At 43.5% G+C, this 25,043-nt stretch overlaps 1 protein-coding gene across 3 annotated transcripts in view; it reads left to right on the forward strand.

Annotated features, from left to right (window-relative positions):
- LOC141201629 (uncharacterized) overlaps nucleotides 1–25,043 on the forward strand; it is a 44,384-nt gene that overhangs the window by 7,790 nt on the left and 11,551 nt on the right. Inside the window, exon 1 of one of the 3 annotated variants that reach the window (XM_073663638.1) lies at nucleotides 18,825–18,959. The exons of 1 other annotated variant lie outside the window; for it this stretch is intronic. The gene's annotated coding sequence lies outside the window, so the exon portion shown is untranslated. Of the gene's footprint in view, nucleotides 1–18,824; nucleotides 18,960–23,255; nucleotides 23,323–25,043 lie in introns of those variants that run through there. One more of the 3 variants, XM_073663636.1, reaches the window with a different exon arrangement.

The raw sequence follows: 25,043 nt of genomic DNA on the forward strand, positions 1-25,043 counted from the left end.
GAGCACATGTGACAGACGTGACAGAGTCTGGGGATGCCGTGGAGAGCAATCTGCTTCCTGCAACATCCTTCAGCATGACCGGTTTGGCAGTGGGTCAGTAATGCTGTGGGGTGGCATTTCTTTGGAGGGCTGCACAGCCCTCCATGTGCTCGCCAGAGGTAGCCTGACTGCCATTAGGTACCAAGATGAGATCCTCAGACCCCTTGTGAGACCATATGCTGGTGCGGTTGGCCCTGGGTTCCTCCTAATGCAGGACAATGCCAGACCTCATGTGGCTGGAGTGTGTCAGCAGTTCCTGCAAGATAAAGGCATTGAAACTATGGACTGGCCCGCCCGTTCCCCAGACCTGAATCTGATTGAGCACATCTGGGACATCATGTCTCGCTCCATCCACCAATGTCACATTGCACCACAGACTGTCCAGGAGTTGGCGGTTGTTTTAGTCCAGGTCTGGGAGGAGATCCCACAGGAGACCATCCTCAACCTCATCAGGAGCAAGCCCAGGCGTTGTAGGGAGGTCATACAGGCACGTGGAGGCCACACAATACTGAGCCTCACTTTGACTTGTTTTAAGGACATTACATCAAAATTGGATCAGCCTGTAGGGTGTTTTTCCACTTTAATTTTGGGGGTGACTCCAAATCCAGGCCTCCATTAGTTAATAAATTTGATTTCCATTGATGATTTTTGGGTGATTTTGTTGTCAGCACATTCAACTTTGTACAGAACAAAGTATTCAATGAGAATATTTCATTCATTCAGATCTAGGATGTGTTATTTGAGTGTTCCCTTTATTTTTTTGAGCAGTGTATATGCGCCACATCAAAGGTAATTTGTATCCAATAAAATATAAGCTGATCGACAGTTCTTTGTAAAACAACAACGATAAAGGATAAGACAAAATTACTTGGAGGGTGAGGGCTTTTTAGCTCCTTTACTTGAACTAGACAAGACCATCGGTCTGGATGGGTTTTTATACCATATAGATGTTTTTTAGACTTAGATGCTTTTTTAAAAACAGTAACATAAATAATGATGTAAATATATAAGGTGCTTTCTTGAATCTCCAGTAGATTGACAATTGAGATCAGAAGCAAATATTTAGCTCTTTTGGTCAGAACGGAACATGCATTATGGTTGTACGTTCATTTTCTCCCATCCGATTAAAACTTGTGAACATTTGTCTTTTTTCATTCGTATTAACTATGTAAATATGTCAGATAATATTACTGTGTGATAACATGGAGGTATACAGCCAAACAACAGAAGATTCCTAGGAGGATGGAAGGTCAGTGCCATGGGTGTCGAGAACGCTGCTCACCTTCCTTCTGGTGCAGATTTACTTCTGTTTAATCTGCTCAAAATATTCATCCGAAAGAGATTAAATGCTGGAAATATCTTCTGGTTTATCCAGCCTCAGAAAGCCTTTAAAAATAATAATAATTTATATTTATATAGCACCAACATATTCCGCAGCACTGTACAATTAAGCAGGGACATGTACAGACAATAAATTCAATACAATGTAAGACAGTTAAACAGTTAAATTAGGAGTGAGGTCCCTGCTCGCAAAATTACATTCTACAAGGAAATGGGGGGGACACAATAGGTGGAAAGTGCTTGTTATTTCAGGTCTGGCAATTATAATAAATAGGGATTTTCATATCAGTATGTTTAAATGCAATACTCAAGTATCGAGTGCAGTTATCATGTGCATGGAGGGTGTGGAGACAGATGAAGAGTAGGGCGCAGATTCTGAATAAGATTTAGAAGGAGGGGACAGGGGAAAGTTAGTTTACTGAGTAGTTGACGTGCTAGGCTTTTTTAAGCTGATGGGTTTTTAAAGCACGCTTGAAGACGTGGTGGCTAGGCATCAGTCGGATCGTCTGGGGTAGTGCATTCCAGAGAACTGGCGCAGCGCGAGAGAAGTCTTGGAGACGGATGTGCAAGGTTCGGATTATGGGGGATGTTAGTCTTAGGTCATTTGTAGAACGGAGGACACGTGTAGGGCGATAGACAGAGATGAGAGAGGAATTTAAGGCGGTGCAGAACTGTGGAGAGCTTTGTGGGTGAGAGCGATGAGTTTATATTGGACCCTGTAGCAAATGGGCAACCAGTGTAATGACTGGCACAAGGTGGAGGCATCGGTGAAGCGGCTGGACAGAAATACGACCCTGGCTGCCGCATTCAGGATGGATTGGAGAGGAGAAAGTTTGGTAAGAGGGAGACCGATCAGAAGAGAGTTGCAGTAGTCCAGACAACAGTGAATAAGAGCGAAAGTAAGAGTTTTAGCAGTTTCAAAGATGAGAAAAGGTCGAATTCTGGAGATGTTTTTAAGATGCAGGTGACAAGAGTGAGTGAGTGATTGGATATGGGGGGTAAAGGAAAGGTTAGTGTCGAATATGACCCCAAGGCGTGCTGCTTGGGAGTTATGGTTGAACCCTCCAAGGTAATTTCAATGTTAGGTAGAGTTAGGTTAGTAGAGGGGAGAAACACAAGAAGTTTAGTTTTGGAGAGATTCAGCTTAAGATAGAAGAAGGACATGATGTTAGACACAGCAGACAAATAATCCTTGGTATTTTGTATTAGGTTAGGGTGATGTCAGGGGAAGAAGTGTATGATTGGGTGTCGTCAGCATAGAGATAATGAAACCCAAATCTGCTGATGGTTTGTCCAATCGGGGCAGTGTATAGAGAGAAGAGGAGAGGGCCTCTTCTCTCTGAACATCTGTTTAAAGGGGGCCTCCATTCCATCAGAGAATTCACACAGGGGGGAAGCCATTCTCATGTTCAGAATGTGGGAAACGATATAATAATAAAACACATCTTGCCAGACATCAGTGGGTTCACACAGGGGTGAAGCCATTTTCATGTTCAGAGTGTGGGGCATTTTTTACCGATAAATCATCTCTTGTTAACCATTAAAGTGTTCATACAGGATCAATGCCATATTCATGTTCAGAATGTGGGAAATGTTTTAGTCAGAAGTTTTTAGACATCAAAGAACTCTCACAGGGGAGAAGCCATTTTCATGCAATAATGTCAGAAATATCTTACCAAGAAATCAAATCTTAATAAGTATTAAAAAACTCAAATATATAAGAGAAAACTTTCATCTACCCTATTCGGAGAGTGTTTTAATCAAAGCCAGCTCTAATTCTGCATGAGAAATCTTTTACCGGAAAAAGATTTCCAATTCCTGAATGTTTTACACACAAATCACATCTGCTTAAAAACAAATGGATTTATTCAGTGACAGCATTTTTTCAATCTGTTTTATGTACTAAAATTATAACAGACATTCAATTTATAGTCAAAATAAATCATTGATGAGATAGGAAAAGATATAACATTGGTCAAGAACTTAAAGGGTTGTCTCCTTTCAGAAAATCCTCGTCCCATGCTGCCGTTTGTTATAAAATAACCATCCACTCTTCACTCACCTTCTCTGGGTCCAACACTGAGTTTCTGGCTCTGCTGCCTGTGACCAGTATTGGATGCTGCGTTGACTTCATGGCAAAAGTGTGGTACCCAATCAGTGAGCTCAGCGACTCTGCCCGTGGAAACTGAACCGTCCCATTCAGAGTTTCTGAGTTCTCTGATTGACCGCCGCGCTGTCGATGTTGAGTCAGTGCCACAGCCAATACCAGACACCAGGAACATGGGTAAAGACTTAGTGCTGGATCCTGGGACGGTGAGTAACGAGTGGTTGGTTATTTTCTAACAAACTTCAGTTGGAGACGATGATTTTCTAAAAGGGGATAACCCCTATAAAAATGTATATAAAAAAGTATTTGCCTTTTTGTAGTTTCTTTCAGTTTTACTTTTTTTGTCACATGTAAATGTTTGATCATCCAACTATTTTTACCATAAAATAAAGTTTAAACAAGTAACTACAAAATGCAGCTTCTAATAGATCATTCCATTTACTGAAGTTTAAAGATTTATACAAACCCTAAAAATCCACCTTGTAAAAAAAGAATAATTGCTTTCCTAAACCAAATAATTGGTCATGCCATCCTCTGCAGTAACAACTGCAAATCATTAGCTTGCGATAACCTGTGATGAATTTTTTTACATCAATGTGGAGGAATTTTGGACACTTGTCTTTGCAGAATTGTTTTTATTCGGCTACATTGGAAGGTTCTCGTTGAAAGTCTTGCCACAGCATCTCAATGAAGTTCAAGTTAGGACGTTGACTAAGCCACTCCAACACCCTAGTTTTGTTTCTTTTTAGTCATTCAGAGAGAGACCAATTTCTGTGAATTTGTGATAGAGTTCAGAATACATGTTTCCGTCAATTCTGGTAACTCGGCCACTTCTTGTAGAAGCAGCTCCACACCATCACATCACCTCATTTGTCTGTTAGTATGATGTTATTATGGTGGAATTCTGTGTTAATCAGATATGATGGGACCTATGTCTTCAAAAAAATTCCACCTTTGAATCACAATTTCACAGAATATTATAATAAAAGTCTGGGGGTCAAGCCTGTCACAATTCCTCCACTCAGTGAATGACTGTTTTGCTGCACTATGGAATCTGGGTCATGCTGAATTGTTGGTGTTTTGACTGACAGCTCGGGCATCCAATATTGTGAAGGGCGTGCTGAGCTGTCGGTACCTTGATTGACACCTTTGCCGCCCAATCTGTGACTGGGAGGTAAAGAACTTTCTCCAGGTGTTCTCTGTTCTGGAGATTGCCCAGCTACTTAACTGAGCTGTCTGCCATTAATCCCTGTCAGAGGTAGTATGTGCTTCCTGGTGAGTGTTTGCCTGGTTATGTTGTGCTGAGTTCTGATCTTACACTGCCTGACCCTTTGTTCTGACTATCCCTTCGTCTTGTCCTTTTGCCTTGATCCACTCTCTCCTGGTATTTTGACCCCGGACCATGACCTGACTTATGTCTTTGTCTATTCCCTATGGTTTTCTATGTGCTCTCTTGGTACTGACCCCGCAACGTCTGACTTCTCTGCCTCACAGTCTGTCCGTAAGTAGTGATTAGTGTCACAAAACCTTTATGTTCTTTTTGGTCAGCCACGGTTTGCAACTCTCTCATGCAATTTCTGCCCATCATCTTTCTTATTGTGAAATTAAGGACATTGACATTAACTGAGGAGAGAAAAGAGGCCTTTAGTTCTTTAGACGTTCATCTTGGTTCTTTTGTGACATCCTGGATAAGTAAGGTGAAATTTTTGTAGGTTGAATCCTCCAAGGAAAATTCAACATGGTTCCAAATTTTTTTTCCATCTCACTCTCACTTTAATTCACTAGAATCTCCAGGGGCGGGCTGGGCCAGGTGGCAGAGGGGCAATTGCTCTCCATGTCGGTCCTCTAGCTGCGGTTTTGGGCCACCCAGCCGTCAGCCATCGCCTCGGCTGAGCGACCCAAACTGTGCCGCCTGACTGCAATACTGCCGCGGCCACTCTCCTTTTCACGCCCAAACCCATCAGGGTGCGCGGCCTGATGGGAGGGCGCGCCGACTGACGGGAAGGCGCGCCGCCTGACGGGAGCTGCGGTGCTAGTGAAAGGGGGATGGCTCGTGGGCCACAGGTAGGTAGGGATCAGCGCTGGAATGGCATAGGTGAGTATTTATTTATTTTTTTAATCTGGGGCCTTTATAATGTGAGGTCACTATGCAGGGCCATATATACAATACAGAGCACTATGCAGGGCCATATATACAGTATGGAGCACTATGCGGGGCCCTGTATACAGTATGAAGCACTATGCAGGGCCATATATACAATACAGAGCACTGTGCAGGGCCATATATACAGTACGGAGCACTATGCAGGGCCATATATATAGTACAGAGCACTATCCGGGGCAACGTATACAGTACGGAGCACTATGCGGGGCCATGTATAAATTACGGAGCACTATGCAGGGCCATATATACATTACGGAGCACTATGCGGGGCCATATATACAATACGGAGTACTATGCAGGGCCAAATATACAGTACGGAGCACTATACGGGGTCCAGTATACAGTATGAAGCACTATGCAGGGCCATACATACAATACGGAGTACTATGCGGGGTCATATATACAGAACAGAGCACTATGCAGGGCCATATATACAGTATGGAGCACTATGCGGGGCCATGTATACAGTACGGAGCACTATGAAGGACCATATATACAATAAGGAGCACTGTGCAGGGCCATATATACAGTACGGAGCACTATGCAGGGCCATATATACAGTACGGAGCACTATGCGGGGCCATGTATACAGTACGGAGCACTATGCGGGGTCATGTATAAATTACGGAGCACTATGCAGGACCATATATACAATATTGAGCACTATTCAGGGTCATATATACACTGTGTGCAGAATTATTAGGCAAGTTGTATTTTAGAGGATTATTTTTATTATTGATGAACAACTATGTTCTCAATCAACCCAAAAGACTCATAAATATCCAAGCTTAATATTTTTGGAAGTTGGAGTGTTTTTTTTTTAGATTTGGCTATCTTAGGAGGATATCTGTTTGTGCAGGTAACTATTACTGTGCCGAATTATTAGGCAACTTAATAAAAAACAAATATAATCCCATCTCACTTGTTTATTTTCACCAGGTAAACCAATATCAGTGCACAAAATTTAGAAATAAACATTTCTGACATGCAAAAACCAAAACCAAAAAAATTTGTGATCAGTATAGCCACCTTTCTTTATGATGATACTCAACAGCCTTCCATCCATAGATTCTGTCAGTTGCTTGATCTGTTTTCCATCAACATTGTGTGCAGCAGCCACCACAGCCTCCCAGACACTGTTCCGAGAGGTGTACTGTTTCCCCCCCCTGTAGATCTCACATTTTATGATGGACTACAGGTTCTCTATAGGGTTCAGATCAGGTGAACAAGGGGGCCATGTCATTATTTTTTCTTCTTTTAGACCTTTACTGGCCAGCCATGCTGTGGAGTAGTTGGATGCATGTGATGGAGCATTGTCCTGCATGAAAATCATGTTTTTCTTGAACGATACCGACTTTTTCCTGTACCACTGCTTGAAGAAGTTGTCTTCCAGAAACTGGCAGTAGGTCTGGGAGTTGAGCTTCACTCCATCCTCAACCCGAAAAGGTCCCACAAGTTCATCTTTGATGATACCAGCCCATACCAGTACCCCACCTCCACCTTGCTGGCGTCTGAGTCGGAGTGGAACTCTCTACCCTTTATTGATCCAGCCTCTGGCCCATCCATCTGGCCCATCAAGAGTCACTCTCATTTCATCAGTCCATAAAACCTTTGAAAAATCAGTCTTAAGATATTTCTTGGCCCATTCTTGACGTTTTATCTTATGTTTCTTGTTCAAAGGTGGTTGTTTTTCAGCCTTCCTTACCTTGGCCATGTCCCTGAGTATCGCACACCTTGTACTTTTTGATACTCCAGTAACGTTGGAGCTCTGAAATATGGTAAAACTGGTGGCGAATGGCATCTTGGCAGCTTCACGCTTGATTTTCCTCAATTCATGGGCAGTTATTTTGCGCCTTTTTTGGCCAACACGCTTCTTGCGACCCTGTTGGCTATTTGCCATGAAACGCTTGATTGTTTGGTGATCACGCTTCAAAAGTTTGGAAATTTCAAGATTGCTGCATCCCTCTGCAAGACATCTCACAATTTTGGACTTTTCAGAGCCCGTCAAATCTCTCTTCTGACCCATTTTGCCAAAGGAAAGGAAGTTGCCTAATAATTAAGCACACCTTATATAGGGTGTTGATGTCCTTAGTCAACACCCCTCCTCATTACAGAGATGCACATCACCAGATTTACTTAAATGGGAGTTGGCTCTCAAGCCTATGCAGCTTGGAGTAGGACAACATGTATAAAAAATATCATGTGATCAAAATACTCATTTGCCTAATAATTCTGCACACAGTGTACAGTACGGAGCACTATGCGGGGCCCTGTATACAGTATGAAGCACTATGCAGGGCCATATATACAGTACGGAGCACTATGCAGGTCCATATATACAGTACGGAGCACTATGCAGGGTCATATGTACAATATGGAGCACTATGCGGGGCCATATAAACAGTATGAAGCACTATGCGGGGCCATGTATACAGTATGAAAGGAGAACTATGTGGGGCCGATTATACTGTATGGAGGACTATGTGGGGCCCATTATACTGTATGGAGGACTATGTGGGGCCCATTATACTGTATGGAGGACTATATGGGGCCCATTATTCTGTGTCGAGGACTATGTGGGCCCATTATACTGTATGGAGGACTATGTGGGCCCATTATACTGTATGGAGGACTATGAGGGGCCCATTATTCTGTATGGAGGACTATGTGGAACTCATTATTCTGTATGGAGGACTATGTAGGACCCATTATCTGTTTAGTAGAAATGAGCAGATCGCTTCGCTCAACCCTGGTCCATGGATCAGGTCAGTGATCTCTGGCCGATGACAGGAGCTGCTAGAATTTCTTTACCCTCTGGAATCTTAGGCTCAGTTTATGCTTTGCCGAGCTGACACATCATCACCTTTGCACCATGCCACACAGATGGTGCTAGACCAGTTAGTCAAACGCTGTGGCTGGGAACCTGGAAGCTCAGGAAACTCGCGCAGCTCCTGTCCATGGCCAGAGAGCATGGACTTGGACCGTGGAGCAGGGTTGAGCAAAGCGATTCGCTCATCTGTACTATTTTGACATTATATAATTTTTTAGATATTAAGCACTACCTTCCATCTCCCAAACCCCAACTGAGAAATTAACTTGTTCTGTTAACGTTTCACCTCTCCCTGATAATAAGCTACAAGAAACCTAGATGGAACCAGATTAACTCTACGTAGGCCATTCCAGATGTATCAATATCACACTCATATGACACCTCATTTAGTATACACTGCCTTCTCCAGAGTTATATGCCAGTTTATCTTAGAAATAAATTCTTGTACAGTCGGACCCTTCGCCTCTATCCAACGTTGTGCTAACAACTTCATTACCATGTAAAGCATTCTTCCACTGCAGACTTTCCCTGCTCCTCAGTTTCGAGATCCTCCACATACCCTAAAAGTACCTCAACTTTCCACTAAACCCTATGGATCAAGGTGAGCATTTGATATGGCGTTATTCTAAATTTATAGGTCTCTAAAACTTAATTGAGACTAGATTGTTATTGGAGCTGTAAGTGCTGAGCTTTCCCTCCTCCTCTCAGCCACGGATATGCTCCAACTGTGTTGCCAAAAAATATATCCAAAGATTCAGCACTGCCAAACCTCCCCACATCAGAGATTCTAAGTTATGAGCTGGATGCTTATTCCATATAAATGTCTTATTATTTTGGGGTAAATAGCATAATGGAATCTACACTGGAGAATTGTGTAGTATATATAACAGCTGTGGCACCTATACTAGTTTAATAAGATTTGTGTGTCCCACTAATGACAGAGTTCATCTGGACCAAACCTCTATATTCTGTTTTATATTTTGTAATAATTTATGTCTTGTAATCCATGACAGTGGCCGTTCTCTTTAGTCCGAAATATTGGACCTCTGACAGAAGTTGGAGCGATCAAAGAGCAACACATTTTCTCTATGGGAAGTAGAACGGATTTAGACCAGGTGATGGTCAAATCAGACAAATATCCAAATCTTTCAATTACGGATATTGCCACTAATAACGCAGAGGAAGCATCTGCTAAAAATAACAATGAGTCATCGGCTTAAAGGGCAACCATTTTCTCCACGTCTTAACAACAAAAATCAGCAATGTCTGAATGCTCTTCAATATCTGCTGCCAGCGGCTCTGTGGCCATCACAATGAGCAGGGGAGACGAGGTACACCTCTTCCGCGTGACCCTGCCCAAAGACTTTGTGAGAAGATTCTCAACCTTGCCCTTGGTTACAGGTACAACAATTTAATCCAAGAGATAAATTTAGGTCCTAATCTGAACCTTCCCAACACTACCAGAGGTACTCTCACTCTATGCTATGAAATGCCTTAGTGGCATTCATCGAGTCGATGACCCTGTCTCCTGAATTGTCACGTGGTATCTAGAGATTCAAGTGAACATACCAATGTTAGACCTCATAGGCATTAACCCATTTTGACCAGCGTGGCTTATTGTAAAAATAAATTTACTCAACCTCAGAGCCAACATCTCGGCCAATATTTTGATGTCTGTGGGTAGTAAAAATATTGGCCTATAAGAATCAGGTACAAGTGGATCCTTTTTCTGCTTCAATAATGCTACAATAATGGCTTCATGCAATGAGCTTGGTAAGCTATTGGCATCAGCAGCTTCATGGAAAGTGTGTAATAGAAGGAAATTCACTCGAATGAGGCCCTGAATATTCTGTAACAACTCTTACTATGACAAAGCAATCTGATCTAAACAGATGCAATATGAATCTCAGTATATGGAGCTTCGAACAAGCCAGGATGCATTGAGGTAGACAGCTGTTGTAGCGCTTAACCTCTGTTTGCGACTTCCATCCCTTGGCAAGAAACACAGCAGAAATTGAGTCCTTTTTCGGCAACAGGGTAATTGGCAATCACCGTTTCTGGATCTAACACTACCAGACTTCTTCCTTTTGGGGTATGCTCAAAGGAAAAGTTTATCAGAACTAGCCTTGCACTTCGGAAGATTTGAAGGAAAATATCCAACGTGAAGTTAATGCTATACCCCCGATATTCTTGCCGATGCCTTCAGGAACATGGAACGCATCTTTGAAATGTGTCTGGTGAAAAACGAGTATCACTTCCAGCATGGCAAGTGACGCAATCAATTATACATACGTCATGATATATAGTATATTTTATTTTATTCAGATTACTTAATCTTAATGGGAATTACAACAGAATACACTGTTCTACATATTTTCAAAAGTTGTCAGGTTCATTTATGAAATGAGCCATTTGTTAATGATTTTGACCTCCTGAATTCAAATCTCACAATGAGAATTTTAGTTGGCTTTTGTTTCTATGACATCAAAGAGTTTTCCTTTTACTGCTACATATAATGAAAGCATAAAAGTTTCAGTACTTTGAAACATTATTATTTTTGCAAATATAAAAATGCAGAATATTTTGCTATGCCAATCTTCTGATATTTATGTAGAGGAAACTTAGCAACAATTCAAATAACTAAAACCTGTCTAAACACTATTGCGAATTATTGACAGATACAGAAATTGCACTACAACATTTGCTCCTCATTCAGTGACCACTCTTTCTTGCTTGTCTCTTGTACTCCTACACTGGATCATCTCTTACAATTGTATAACGGTAATGTTCAAGCATTGATGGCTTCCATTTTTCTTGATATCTTTTCTCCATAGCCGTAATATCTTGGTGAAATCTCTCACAGTGCTCTTCATTTACTGCTCCACAGTTTGGTGGAAAAAAGTCTAGATGCGAATGTAAGAAATTAATCTTTAAGGGCATGTTATAGCCAAGATCATTATATGTTTTGAGGAGAATTTCTCCCAATTTTTCATAGTTATCTACTCTGGAGTTTCCCAAAAAATTAGTTACCACTAATGTGAATGCTACCCATGCAGTCTTTTCATTGTCCTGCAATGGACAAACTGCTCATCTTGAAGAAGCTTAAGAATCTGAGGTCCAATAAAGAGTCCTTCCTTTATCTTTGCTTCTCTCAACCTTAGAAATGTATCAATGAGATACTTTTATGCTTTTGCATTTTTATCTATTGCCTTTACAAAGTTCTTCATTAGGCCCAACGTAATATGCAATGGTGGCAACAAAATCTTATCTAGGTCAAGAAGTGCTGGATGCAGGACATTTTTACTCCCTGGCTGAAGTGACTGTTGGAAAGGCCAGTCTTTTATTGTAGTGATATTCTCTTGCACAACTATTTCACTCAGAAAGAAGCAGTACTTTGTGTATCCAACCTGGAGACAAAGTTAGAGGGAAACCACCTTTAAGTCACCACAGAGGGGCTGCAAATGTTGGTCATAGTTCAGGCACCTCAACAGCTGTTTCATGTTGTTATAGGTTTCTTTCATGTGGACTGCATAACCTAATGGAATTGAAGGTAGCACATGTTTTGGACGTTCGATGAAGAGCCTCCACTCCTCTGAATTATGACTTATCTTCAGAGCTTCCATTAAACTGTTCATGTTGTTACATAGACTGAAAAAAGATAATTAGCTCATATCACCTGATACTCACAGGAATCCCAGGCTCACGGATTAGTGTCCAGCTTACACTTGCAAGGATATATAAGGAAGGTAAAATCCGGTGCCACATGCGATAAATCCTTTTATTCCAAAATTAAAAATCACAACATGTCACTAGGAGGAGAACAACTGGACACGTTTCGACGACACAGTCCCTTATTCGTCAGTATCTTTTTATTTGCTAGTGTTTGTCTGAGAACGACGCTTACCACATATATGGCAGCCTCAGGCCACAGGAGATTGCAGGAGGCATCCGATCTCATTTCCTATGCTGTGGCTGCCATAGCAGTAGGGGAGTAAGGCACCATTTAATTGTATTATCACTGTATGTTCCAAAATGATACATAGCACTTCAATAACACTTGAAAGTTCACCAGTCTGTGACATAAAATGTCAAAGACAAAGAAAAGCTATATGATTATAATAAAATTTTAATTTTATTAAATTACATAATAAAAATTATAAAAGTGCAGACCATTAGATTGTGACTTTATCAGATTAGTAATATGCAGAAGTATATGTAAAATAAGAAAGAATTAATAAATTCTTAAATGCTAGTGCAATATATTATCCCTATATCTTAATAATTACCCGCAGTTTATATATCATTATTTAACCACTATTCCTATTTCATCACAGTTAAGCACCGCATAGGATCCTTATCAGGTAAACTTATTTCACTTGAATGAACATAGGGAATAGTAAATTTGTATACAAGTCAGTCCCCTTTTCCCCCGACGCGCGTTTCAGCGCTCTGGCTTCTTCCTTGCGGGCGTGTCTTAAGTGGGGGGCATGGCCTGGTTAAATATGTCACTGGACCAATCAGCTACAGATACGTTTTTACTCAATCAGCCATAGAAAATGGCATCTGACGTAATGAAGTGGGTGGTGTCGTTGGCGCATAACACTACTGTGACGCCCTATAAGGAAGTGATCTCCTTCATGTGCGAGGTGAACCACAAGCAGGATATGCTAGTGGTTACTATGATACGCACTGAGTTTGGTCTATGAGGTCCTCAGGAGACGCATGCGCACTACCGCCCATTATTACTTAGATGGTTCTCTGCGCTGTTTTTATATATGTTTGGATATTGAAGGGAGTAGTAGGGGGAAATAAAATAATTATATGTAGGAAAATGTTTGTATTACCAAAATAATCCAGACTATTTAGTATTTTTTGAATACTATATATGTGTTCAGATTACTATAAATTTTATACATTGTTATAGCCTATACCTATCACTAGGAAAACTGTACAACAAAAAGAGCCCATGGGAGAAGAATATTATTATACTTATTGTTTGGATAAGTGAAATTAGTGTAGGAAAAATAATTTGCCCAAATGTGTGAAAAGAAATTGTGACTAAGGATGTATGATGGAAATGTCACGTGTTAAGCAGCAAATATGGAGAGGTGATGCTGAGAAATTGTAAGGAAAGAGCAAAAATATACAGACATGTAGAAGTGATGAAACGGGAATAGTGGATCAATAGAGAAAAGACTTTATACGATTTATAAACTGCGGGTAATTATTAACATCCAGGGAGAATATACAGTGCTGGCCAAAAGTATTGGCACCCTTGCAATTCTGTCAGATAATACTCAGTTTCTTCCTCAAAATGATTGCAATCACAAATTCTTTGGTGGTATTCTCTTCATTTAATTTGTCTTCAATGAAAAAAACACAAAAAGAATTGTCCTAAAGCCAAATTGGATATAATTCCACACCAAACCTAAAAAAGGGTGTGGACAAAAGTATTGGCACCCTTTGAAAAATCATGTGATGCTTCTCTAATTCGTGTAATTAACAGCACCTGTAACTTACCTGTGGCACCTAACAGGTGTTGGCAATAACTAAATCAAACTTGCAGCCAGTTAACATGGGTTAAAGTTGACTCAACCTCTGTCCTGTGTCCTTGTGTGTACCACATTGAGCATGGAGAAAAGAAAGAAGACCAAAGAACTGTCTCAGGACTTGAGAAACCAAATTGTGAGGAAGCATGAGCAATCTCAAGGCTACAAGTCCATCTCCAAAGACCTGAATGTTCCTGTGTCTTCCGTGCGCAGTGTCATCAAGAAGTTTAAAGCCCATGGCACTGTGGCTAACCTCCCAAGATGTGGACGGAAAAGAAAAATTTATGAGAGATTTCAACGCAAAATTGTGCGGATGGTGGATAAAGAACCTCGACTAACATCCAAACAAGTTCAAGCTGCCCTGCAGTCCGAGGGTACAACAGTGTCAACCCCTTACTATCCGTCGACGTCTGAATGAAAAGGGACTGTATGGTAGGATACCCAGGAAGACCCCACTTCTTACCCCAAGACATAAAAAAGCCAGGCTGGAGTTTGCCAAAACTTACCTGAGAAAGCCTAAAACATTTTGGAAGAATGTTCTCTGGTCAGATGAGACAAAAGTAGAGCTTTTTGGGAAAAAGCATCAACATAGAGTGTACAGGGAAAAAAAAGAGGCATTCAAAGAAAAGAACACGGTCCCTACAGTCAAACATGGCGGAGGTTCCCTGATGTTTTGGGGTTGCTTTGCTGCCTCTGGCACTGGACTGCTTGACCGTGTGCATGGCATTATGAAGTCTGAAGACTACCAACAAATTTTGCAGCATAAGGTAGGGCCCAGTGTGAGAAAGCTGAGTCTCCCTCAGAAGTCATGGGTCTTCCAGCAGGACAATGACCCAAAACACACTTCCAAAAGCACTATAAAATGGTTTTAGAGAAAGCACTGGAGACTTCTAAGGTGGCCAGCAGTGAGTCCAGACCTAAACCCCATAGAACACCTGTGGAGAGATCTCAAAATGGCAGTTTGGAGAAGGCACCCTTCAAATATCAGGGACCTGGAGCAGTTTGCCAAAGAAGAATGGTCTACAATTCCAGCAGAGCATTGTAAGAAACTCATTGATGGTTACCGGAAGCGGTTGTTCGCAGTTATTTTGGCTAAAAGTTGTGCAACCAAGTATTAGGCTGAGGGTGTCAATACTTTTGTCCGGCACTTTTTTGGAGTTTTGTGTGAAATGATCAATGATTTGAATTTTGCTTCATTCTCTTTTGTGTTTTTTCCTTGCAAGCAAATTAAATGAAGAGAATTATACCAAAGAATTTGTGATTGCAATCATTTTCAGGAAGAAACTGAGTATTATCTGACAGAATTGCAGGGGTGCCAATACTTTTGGCCAGCACTGTATTACACTAGCACTTAATCAGTTATTAATTCTTTCCTATTACACATATACTTCGGTATATTACTAATCTGATAGTCACAATCTAATGCTCAGCACTTTCCTGAGGTTTCCTTGTTTTTACATGATTTTTTGTAATCTTTTAAAAATATTTAAATTTGAGAGTCCTCAGTGGTTTATACCTTTTAATGACTAACTGAAAAGATAGTAACAGGTTGAAAGCTGGCTAACACAGTACAAAAAAATATATATATATATATCGGGCCACCATCTAGTGTGTGTGTATGTATGTATGTGTATATATATATATATATATATATATATATATATATATATATACAGTGCCTACAAGTAGTATTCAACCCCCTGCAGATTTAGCTGGTTGACACATGCGGAATTAACTTGGCATTGTGACATTTGTACTGCAGATCAGCCTGGAAGTGGGAAATGCACTGCAGCAATTTTTTTTTTTTTTTAAAACGTAAAAAGTTAATTCAGAGTGTCATTTATTATTCAACCCCTCAAACCACAAGAATTAAAGTATTAAGAAGTAGTTCAGGCACCAAGAATAATGAGCTTCACATGTGTGGATTAAAGATCTCTTTTGCCAGCCTTTTCTGACTATTTAAGACCCTCCCCAAACTTGTGAACAGCACTCAGACATGGTCAACATGGGAAAGACAAAGGAGCATTCCAAGGCCATCAGAGACAAGATCGTGGAGGGTCACAAGGCTGGCAAGGGGTACAAAACCCTTTCCAAGGAGTTGGGCCTACCTGTCTCCACTGTTGGGAGCATCATCCGTAAGTGGAAGGCTTATGGAACTACTGTTAGCCTTCCACGGCCAGGACAGCCTTTGAAAGTGTCCTCCCGTGCCGAGGCCAGGCATGTCTGAAGAATCAAGGCTAACCCAAGGACAACAAGGAAGGAGCTCCGGGAAGATCTCATGGCAGTGGGGACATTGGTTTCAGTCAATACCATAAGTAACGTACTCCACCGCAATGGTCTCCGTTCCAGACGAGCCCGTAAGGTACCTTTACTTTCAAAGCGTCATGTCAAGGCTCGTCTACAGTTTGCTCATGATCACTTGGAGGACTCTGAGACAGACTGGTTCAAGGTTCTATGGTCTGATGAGACCAAGATCGAGATCTTTGGTGCCAACCACACACGTGACCTTTGGAGACTGGATGGCACTGCATACGACCCCAAGAATACCATCCCTACAGTCAAGCATGGTGGTGGCAGCATCATGCTGTGGGGCTGTTTCTCTGCCAAGGGGCCTGGCCATCTGGTCCGCATCCATGGGAAGATGGATAGCACGGCCTACCTGGAGATTTTGGCCAAGAACCTCCGCTCCTCCATCAAGGATCTTAAGATGGGTCGTAATTTCATCTTCCAACAAGACAACGACCCAAAGCACACAGCCAAGAAAACCAAGGCCTGGTTCAATAGGGAAAAAGTCAAGGTGTTGGAGTGGCCTAGTCAGTCTCCTGACCTTAACCCAATTGAAAACTTGTGGAAGGAGCTCAAGAATAAAGTCCACATGAGACACCCAAAGAACCTAGATAACTTGGAGAAGATCTGCATGGAGGAGTGGGCCAAGATAACTCCACAGACCTGTGCCGGCCTGATCAGGTCTTATAAAAGACGATTATTAGCTGTAATTGCAAACAAGGGTTATTCCACAAAATATTAAACATAGGGGTTGTATAATAATTGACCCACACTTTTATGTTTAAAATTTAATAAAATTCAACTGAGCAACATAACTTTTTGGTTTGTAAGATTTATGCTTCTGTTCATAAAACCTACTCTCGTTTGCAGTTTGAAGGCTCTAACTTATTTGCATCTTATCAAACCAGCTAAATCTGCAGGGGGTTGAATACTACTTGTAGGCACTGTATATATATATATATGTATGTATATATATATATATATATATATACAGTATATAATATATATTTTATACTAGATGGTGGCCCGATTCTAACGCATCGGGTATTCTAGAATATGTATGCGGCCGACCGGGTGCGACTAATCAGCGAAGCAGTATTTAAATGGGTTGTGCACTACTTTAAATTAACCCCCCAATGTATCCCCCCGGGGCCCCTAATGAATTTTGTAATTACGTCATGTTGTCAATACTGCTTGTGACAACATCGCTGACCACGCACAGCCAGGACGTAATTCCCCCGGCTGCAGCCGGCTCTTGCTTTCGCTTACATCACGACTATTTGCGGCTGCAGCCAGGGGTCTCCTGTTCCACGTACCACAGTGAATGACGGGCTGTGGGCGGGGTTATCCCCCATCGTGTCACACCCAGCATCCACCGCGCGCTCTGTCAATGAATGCGCGTGCGGTGGATGCCGGGTGTGACGGGATGGGGGATAACCCCGCCCACAGTCCATCACTCACCGTGGAAAGCGAAACAGGAGACCCCTTGGCTGCAGCTGCAAATAGTCGTGACATATGCCGGCCGCGACCAATCAGCGAACCGTGTTAGTGAGGACCGGGTAGCGGCGCTGCCTGTTCGGGTACTTCCGCTGCGAGCAGCCGGGAGATGACTGGCTAGCACCCGGCTGCATCGCCGCTGACCTCCATGCGGCTACCGTCGGGAGATCAGCGGCTAGGACCGCTGATTTCCCGACGGCAAGTGTGAAGGGAGGACCGGGGAGCAAGGCCGCCGGTCGGTGTACTTCATCTCCCGGCTGCGTCGCCGCTGATCTCCCGACGGTGGCCTGCGTGTTTCAAATCCGGCGCCAATTCGCGGCCGGGCTGCGCCAGTCGCTGATTTGTCGCGGCCGCGACCATTCAGAGAAGCGTTTTTTTAAATTTCGCGCCAATCAGTAGAGCACTGTTTAAATTTGGCGGCAATATCGCTGATTGGTCGCGACCAATCAGCGAACCGTGTTAGTGTGGACCGGGGAGAGGCGCTGCCTGTGCGGGTACTTCCGCTGCTAGCGCCGGTCATCTCCCGGCTGCATCGCCGCTGACCTCCATGCGGCTACCGTCGGGAGCTCAGCGGCTAGGGTCTCTGATCTCCTGACGGCAAGTGTGAAGGGAGGACCGGGGAGCGGCGCTGCCTAGGCCGCCAGTCGGGGTACTTCTGCTGCGAGCAGCCGGGAGATGACCCGCTAGTGCCGGTCATCTCCCGGCTGCATCGCCACTGACCTCCGTGCGGCAGATGAGCCGCTAACTGCCGCCATCTTGTTCTGAAATCCCGCATCACTGATTGGCCGCTGCCGGACCAATCAGCGACACGGGATTTCCTGGACGGACAGACAGACGGGATAAGCCGATTATATAGTAGATATTTATTTTTCCCTGTATTGTAATTTAATAAAATTAGAATTTCATTGTAATCCTAGAGCTTTTCTTTGTGATATTTTATGTCCCAGACTTATGAACTTGTCATTTCATTGTAGCCCAGCGCTAATCAACACTGGGAAATCCTGGCAGCGGCACCGACTGACCGGACAAACCCTTCACAGCAGAGACGAGCCAACTCCATCTAGAAACCACAGACGAGTCTCATCCCTATTGTTCTTCAGTCCATGTGTCGTCATTATGTCCGGATTTATCAGCAATGTACAAAAGGTAATAGGGTAAAGAATGTATATAGGGTCAGTATGTATATATTCTGTACTGTATGTACAGTACAGACCAAAAGTTTGGACACACCTTCTCATTTAAAGATTTTTCTGTATTTTCATGACTATGAAAATTGTACATTCACACTGAAGGCATCAAAACTATGAATTACCACATGTGGAATTATATACTTAACAAAAAAGTGTGAAACAACTGAAAATATGTCTTATATTCTAGGTTTTTCACAGTAGCCACCTTTTGCTTTGATGACTGCTTTGCACGCTCTTGGCATTCTCTTGATGAGCTTCAAGAGGTAGTCACCGGAAATGGTCTTCTAACAATCTTGAAGGAGTTCCCAGAGATGCTTAGCACTTGTTGGCCCTTTTGCCTTCACTCGGCGGTCCAGCTCACCCCAAACCATCTCGATTGGGTTCAGGTCTGGTGACTGTGGAGGCCAGATCATCTGGCGTAGCCCCCCATCACTCTCTTTCTTGGTCAAATAGCCCTTACACAGCCTGGAGGGGTGTTTGGGGTCATTTTCCTGTTAAAAAATAAATGATGGTCCAACTAAACGCAAACCGGATGGAATAGCATGCCGCTGCAAGATGCTGTGGTAGCCATGCTGGTTCAGTATGCCTTCAATTTTGAATAAATCCCCAACAGTGTCACCAGCAAAGCACCCCCACACCATCACACCTCCTCCTCCATGCTTCACGGTGGGAACCAGGCATGTAGAGTCCATCCGTTCACCTTTTCTGCGTCGCACAAAGACACGGTGGTTGGAACCAAAGATCTCAAATCTGGACTCATCAGACCAAAGCACAGATTTCCACTGGCCTAATGTCCATTCCTTGTGTTCTTTAGCTCAAACAAGTCTCTTCTGCTTGTTGCCTATCCTTAGCAGTGGTTTCCTAGCAGCTATTTTACCATGAAGGCCTGCTGCACAAACTCTCCTCTTAACAGCTGTTGTAGAGATGTGTCTGCTGCTAGAACTCTGTGTGGCATTGACCTGGTCTCTAATCTGAGCTGCTGTTAACCTGCGATTTCTGAGGCTGGTGACTCGGATAAACTTATCCTCAGAAGCAGAGGTGACTCTTGGTCTTCCTTTCTTGGGGCGGTCCTCATGTGAGCCAGTTTCTTTGTAGCGCTTGATGGTTTTTGCAACTGCACTTGGGGACACTTTCAAAGTTTGCCCAATTTTTCGGACTGACTGACCTTCATTTCTTAAAGTAATGATGGCCACTCGTTTTTCTTTACTTAGCTGCTTTTTTCTTGCCATAATACAAATTCTAACAGTCTATTCAGTAGGACTATCAGCTGTGTATCCACCAGACTTCCGCACAACACAACTGATCGTCCCAAATCCATTTATAAGGCAAGAAATCCCACTTACTAAACCTGACAGGGCACACCTGTGAAGTGAAGACCATTTCCGGTGACTACCTCTTGAAGCTCATCAAGAGAATGCCAAGAGTGTGCAAAGCAGTCATCAAAGCAAAAGGTGGCTACTTTGAAGAACCTAGAATATAAAACATATTTTCAGTTGTTTCACACTTTTTTGTTAAGTATATAATTCCACATGTGGTAATTCATAGTTTTGATGCCTTCAATGTGAATGTACAATTTTCAAAGTCATGAAAATACAGAAAAATCTTTAAATGAGAAGGTGTGTCCAAACTTTTGGTCTGTACTGTATATAGGGTCAGTATGTATATATTTTGTACTGTATGTATATAGGGTCAGTATGTATATATTCTGTACTGTATGTGTATAGGGTCAGTATGTATATATTCTGTACTGTATGTATATAGGGTCAGTATGTACTGTATATATTCTGTACTGTATGTGTATAGGGTCAGTATGTATATATTCTGTACTGTATGTGTATAGGGTCAGTATGTATACATTCTGTACTGTATGTATATAGGGTCAGTATGTATATATTCTGTACTGTATGTGTATAGGGTCAGTATGTATATATTCTGTACTGTATGTATATAGGGTCAGTATGTATATATTCTGTACTGTATGTGTATAGGGTCAGTATGTATATATTCTGTACTGTATGTATATAGGGTCAGTATGTATATATTCTGTACTGTATAGGGTCAGTATGTATATATTCTGTACTGTATGTATATAGGATCAGTATGTACTGTATATATTCTGTACTGTATGTGTATAGGGTCAGTATGTATATATTCTGTACTGTATGTATATAGGGTCAGTATGTATATATTCTGTACTGTATAGGGTCAGTATGTATATATTCTGTACTGTATGTATATAGGATCAGTATGTACTGTATATATTCTGTACTGTATGTGTATAGGGTCAGTATGTATATATTCTGTACTGTATGTGTATAGGGTCAGTATGTATACATTCTGTACTGTATGTATATAGGGTCAGTATGTATATATTCTGTACTGTATAGGATCAGTATGTATATATTCTGTACTGTATGTATATAGGGTCAGTATGTATATATTCTGTAGTGTATATATATATATAGGGTCAGTATGTATATATTCTGTACTCTATGTATATAGGGTCAGTATGTATATATTCTGTACTGTATGTGTATAGGGTCAGTATGTATATATTCTGTACTGTATGTGTATAGGGTCAGTATGTATACATTCTGTACTGTATGTATATAGGGTCAGTATGTATATATTCTGTACTGTATGTATATAGGGTCAGTATGTATACATTCTGTACTGTATGTATATAAGGTCAGTATGTATATATTCTGTACTGTATGTATATAGGGTCAGTATGTATATATTCTGTACTGTATGTATATAGGGTCAGTATGTATATATTCTGTACTGTATGTGTATAGGGTCAGTATGTATATATTCTGTACTGTATGTATATAAGGTCAGTATGTATATATTCTGTACTGTATGTATATAGGGTCAGTATGTATATATTCTGTACTGTATGTGTATAGGGTCAGTATGTATATATTCTGTACTGTATGTATATAGGGTCAGTATGTATATATTCTGTACTGTATGTGTATAGGGTCAGTATGTATATATTCTGTACTGTATGTGTATAGGGTCAGTATGTATATATTCTGTACTGTATGTATATAGGGTCAGTATGTATATATTCTGTACTGTATGTACATTTATAGAGATAAGCGATATACTGACCGTACACCTCGTACACGCGCGGCTCTGCTCCATACGCCTCGTACACGTGCGGCGGCTCCGCTCCGTACACCTCTCACACACAAGGCTCCGCTCCGTACACTTCGCACACGCGCGGCTCCGCTCCGTACACTTCGCACACGCGCGGCTCCGCTCCGTACGCCTCGTACACACGCGGCTCCGCTCCGTACACCTCGTACACGCGGCTCCGCTCCGTACACCTCGTACGCGCGGCTCCGCTCCGTACACCTCGTACACGCGCGGCTCCGCTCCGTACACCTCGTACACGCGCGGCTCCGCTCCGTACACCTCGTACACGCGCGGCTCCGCTCCGTACACCTCGTACACGCGCGGCTCCGCTCCGTACACCTCGTACACGCGCGGCTCCGCTCCGTACACCTCGTACACGCGCGGCTCCGCTCCGTACACCTCGTACACGCGCGGCTCCGCTCCGCACACCTCGTACACGCGCGGCTCCGCACACCTCGTACACGCGCGGCTCCGCTCCGTACACCTCGTACACGCGCGGCTCCGCTCCGTACACCTCGTACACGCGCGGCTCCGCTCCGTACACCTCGTACACGCGCGGCTCCGCTCCGTACACCTCGTACACGCGCGGCTCCGCTCCGTACACCTCGTACACGCGCGGCTCCGCTCCGTACACCTCGTACACGCGCGGCTCCGCTCCGTACACCTCGTACACGCGCGGCTCCGCTCCGTACACCTCGTACACGCGCGGCTGCGCTCCGTACACCTCGTACACGCGCGGCTTTGCTCCGTACACCTCGTACATGCGCAGCTCCGCTCCGTACACCTCGTACACGCGCGGCTTTGCTCCGTACACCTCGTACATGCGCGGCTCTGCTCCGTACACCTCGTACACACGCGGCTCTGCTCCGTACACCTCGTACACACGCGGCTCCGCTCCGTACACACGCGGCTCTGCTCCGTACACCTCGTACACACACTGCTCTGCTCCGTACACCTCGTACACACGCGGCTCTGCTACATCCACACTGTAAACCCCTCCTGACCCCACACATAAACTTCAGCTCATCCAGCACCATGACAACCAGCACAGCAGAGTCCTGCATCCACTGAGGCCCCTGATCATGTGACCCCTGACTCCTCCCCTCCTGTGACCTCATCACAGCTCCTGTGCGCACAGAGCAGCCATATATGTGGTGGCGGCTCTGCAGGTGGAGGTATGTGGAGACCCCATTACTGGGCGCAGGGGGCATTAACCCCTTCAGCACCGAGACTCTTTTGGGGTCTTGTGTTGCCCCTTTATAAGAATCATAAGGTTTTTGTTCTGTTTCCTGTAATAGATACATACGACCCAACTATGGAGACAGGAAGGAGGAAACGTATTGTTCTCATAGTGCAGGACCCCTTTACTGACCCCACAGTGTAATGCCCCTTATACAGGATGTATGATGCCCCCCACACAGTGCAATGCCCCCATGATGCCCCTTATGCAGTATGTATGATGCCCCCCACACAGTGTAATGCCCCCATTATGCCCCTTATGCAGGATGTATGATGCCCCCACACAGTGTATTGCCCCCATTATGCAGTATGTATGATACCCCCCACACAGTGTAATGCCCCCATTATGCCCCTTATGCATGATGTATGATGCCCTCACACAGTGTAATGCCCCCATTATGCCCCTTATGCAGTATGTATGATGCCCCCACACAGTGCAATGCCCCCATTATGCCCCTTATGCAGGATGTATGATGCCCCCCACACAGTGTAATGCCCCCATTATGCCCCTTATGCAGTATGTATGATGCCCCCCACACAGTGTAATGCCCCCATTATGCCCCTTATGCATGATGTATGATGCCCCCACAAAGTGTAATGCCCCCATTATGCCCCTTATGCAGTATGTATGATGCCCCCACACAGTGTAATGCCCCCATGATGCCTCTTATGCAGTATGTATGATGCCCCCCACACAGTGTAATGCCCCCATTATGCCCCTTATGCAGTATGTATGATGCCCCCCACACAGTGTAATGCCCCCATTATGCCCCTTATGCATGATGTATGATGCCCCCACAAAGTGTAATGCCCCCATTATGCCCCTTATGCAGTATGTATGATGCCCCCACACAGTGTAATGCCCCCATGATGCCTCTTATGCAGGATGTATGATGCCCCCACAGTGTAATGCCCCTTATGCAGTATGCATGATGCCCCCACACAGTGTAATGCCCCCATTATGCCCCTTATGCAGTATGTATGATGCCCCCCACACAGTGTAATGCCCCCATTATGCCCCTTATGTAGGATGTATGATGCCCCCACACAGTGTAATGCCCCCATTATGCCCCTTATGCAGTATGTATGATGCCCCCACACAGTGTAATGCCCCCATGATGCCTCTTATGCAGGATGTATGATGCCCCCACAGTGTAATGCTCCCATTATGCTCCTTATGCAGTATGTATGATGCCCCCACACAGTGTAATGCCCCCATTATGCCCCTTATGTAGGATGTATGATGCCCCCCACACAGTGTAATGCCCCCATTATGCCCCTTATGCAGGATGTATGATGCCCCCCCACACAGGGTTTCGCCCCCATTATGCAGTGTGATGATGCCCCCCCCACACAGTGTAATGCCCCCATTATGCCCCTTATGCAGTATGTATGATGCCCCCACATAGTGTAATGCCCCCATGATGCCTCTTATGCAGGATGTATGATGCCCCCACAGTGTAATGCCCCCATTATGCCCCTTATGCAGTATGCATGATGCCCCCACACAGTGTAATGCCCCCATTATGCCCCTTATGCAGTATGTATGATGCCCCCCACACAGTGTAATGCCCCCATTATGCCCCTTATGCAGTATGTATGATGCCCCCCACACAGTGTAATGCCCCCATTATGCCCCTTATGCAGTATGTATGAT

Source organism: Phyllobates terribilis, unplaced genomic scaffold (genome assembly GCF_046119375.1).
Source record: "Phyllobates terribilis strain yellow unplaced genomic scaffold, ASM4611937v1 Scaffold_120__1_contigs__length_5212024, whole genome shotgun sequence".
Classification (NCBI taxonomy): Eukaryota; Metazoa; Chordata; class Amphibia; order Anura; family Dendrobatidae; genus Phyllobates; species Phyllobates terribilis.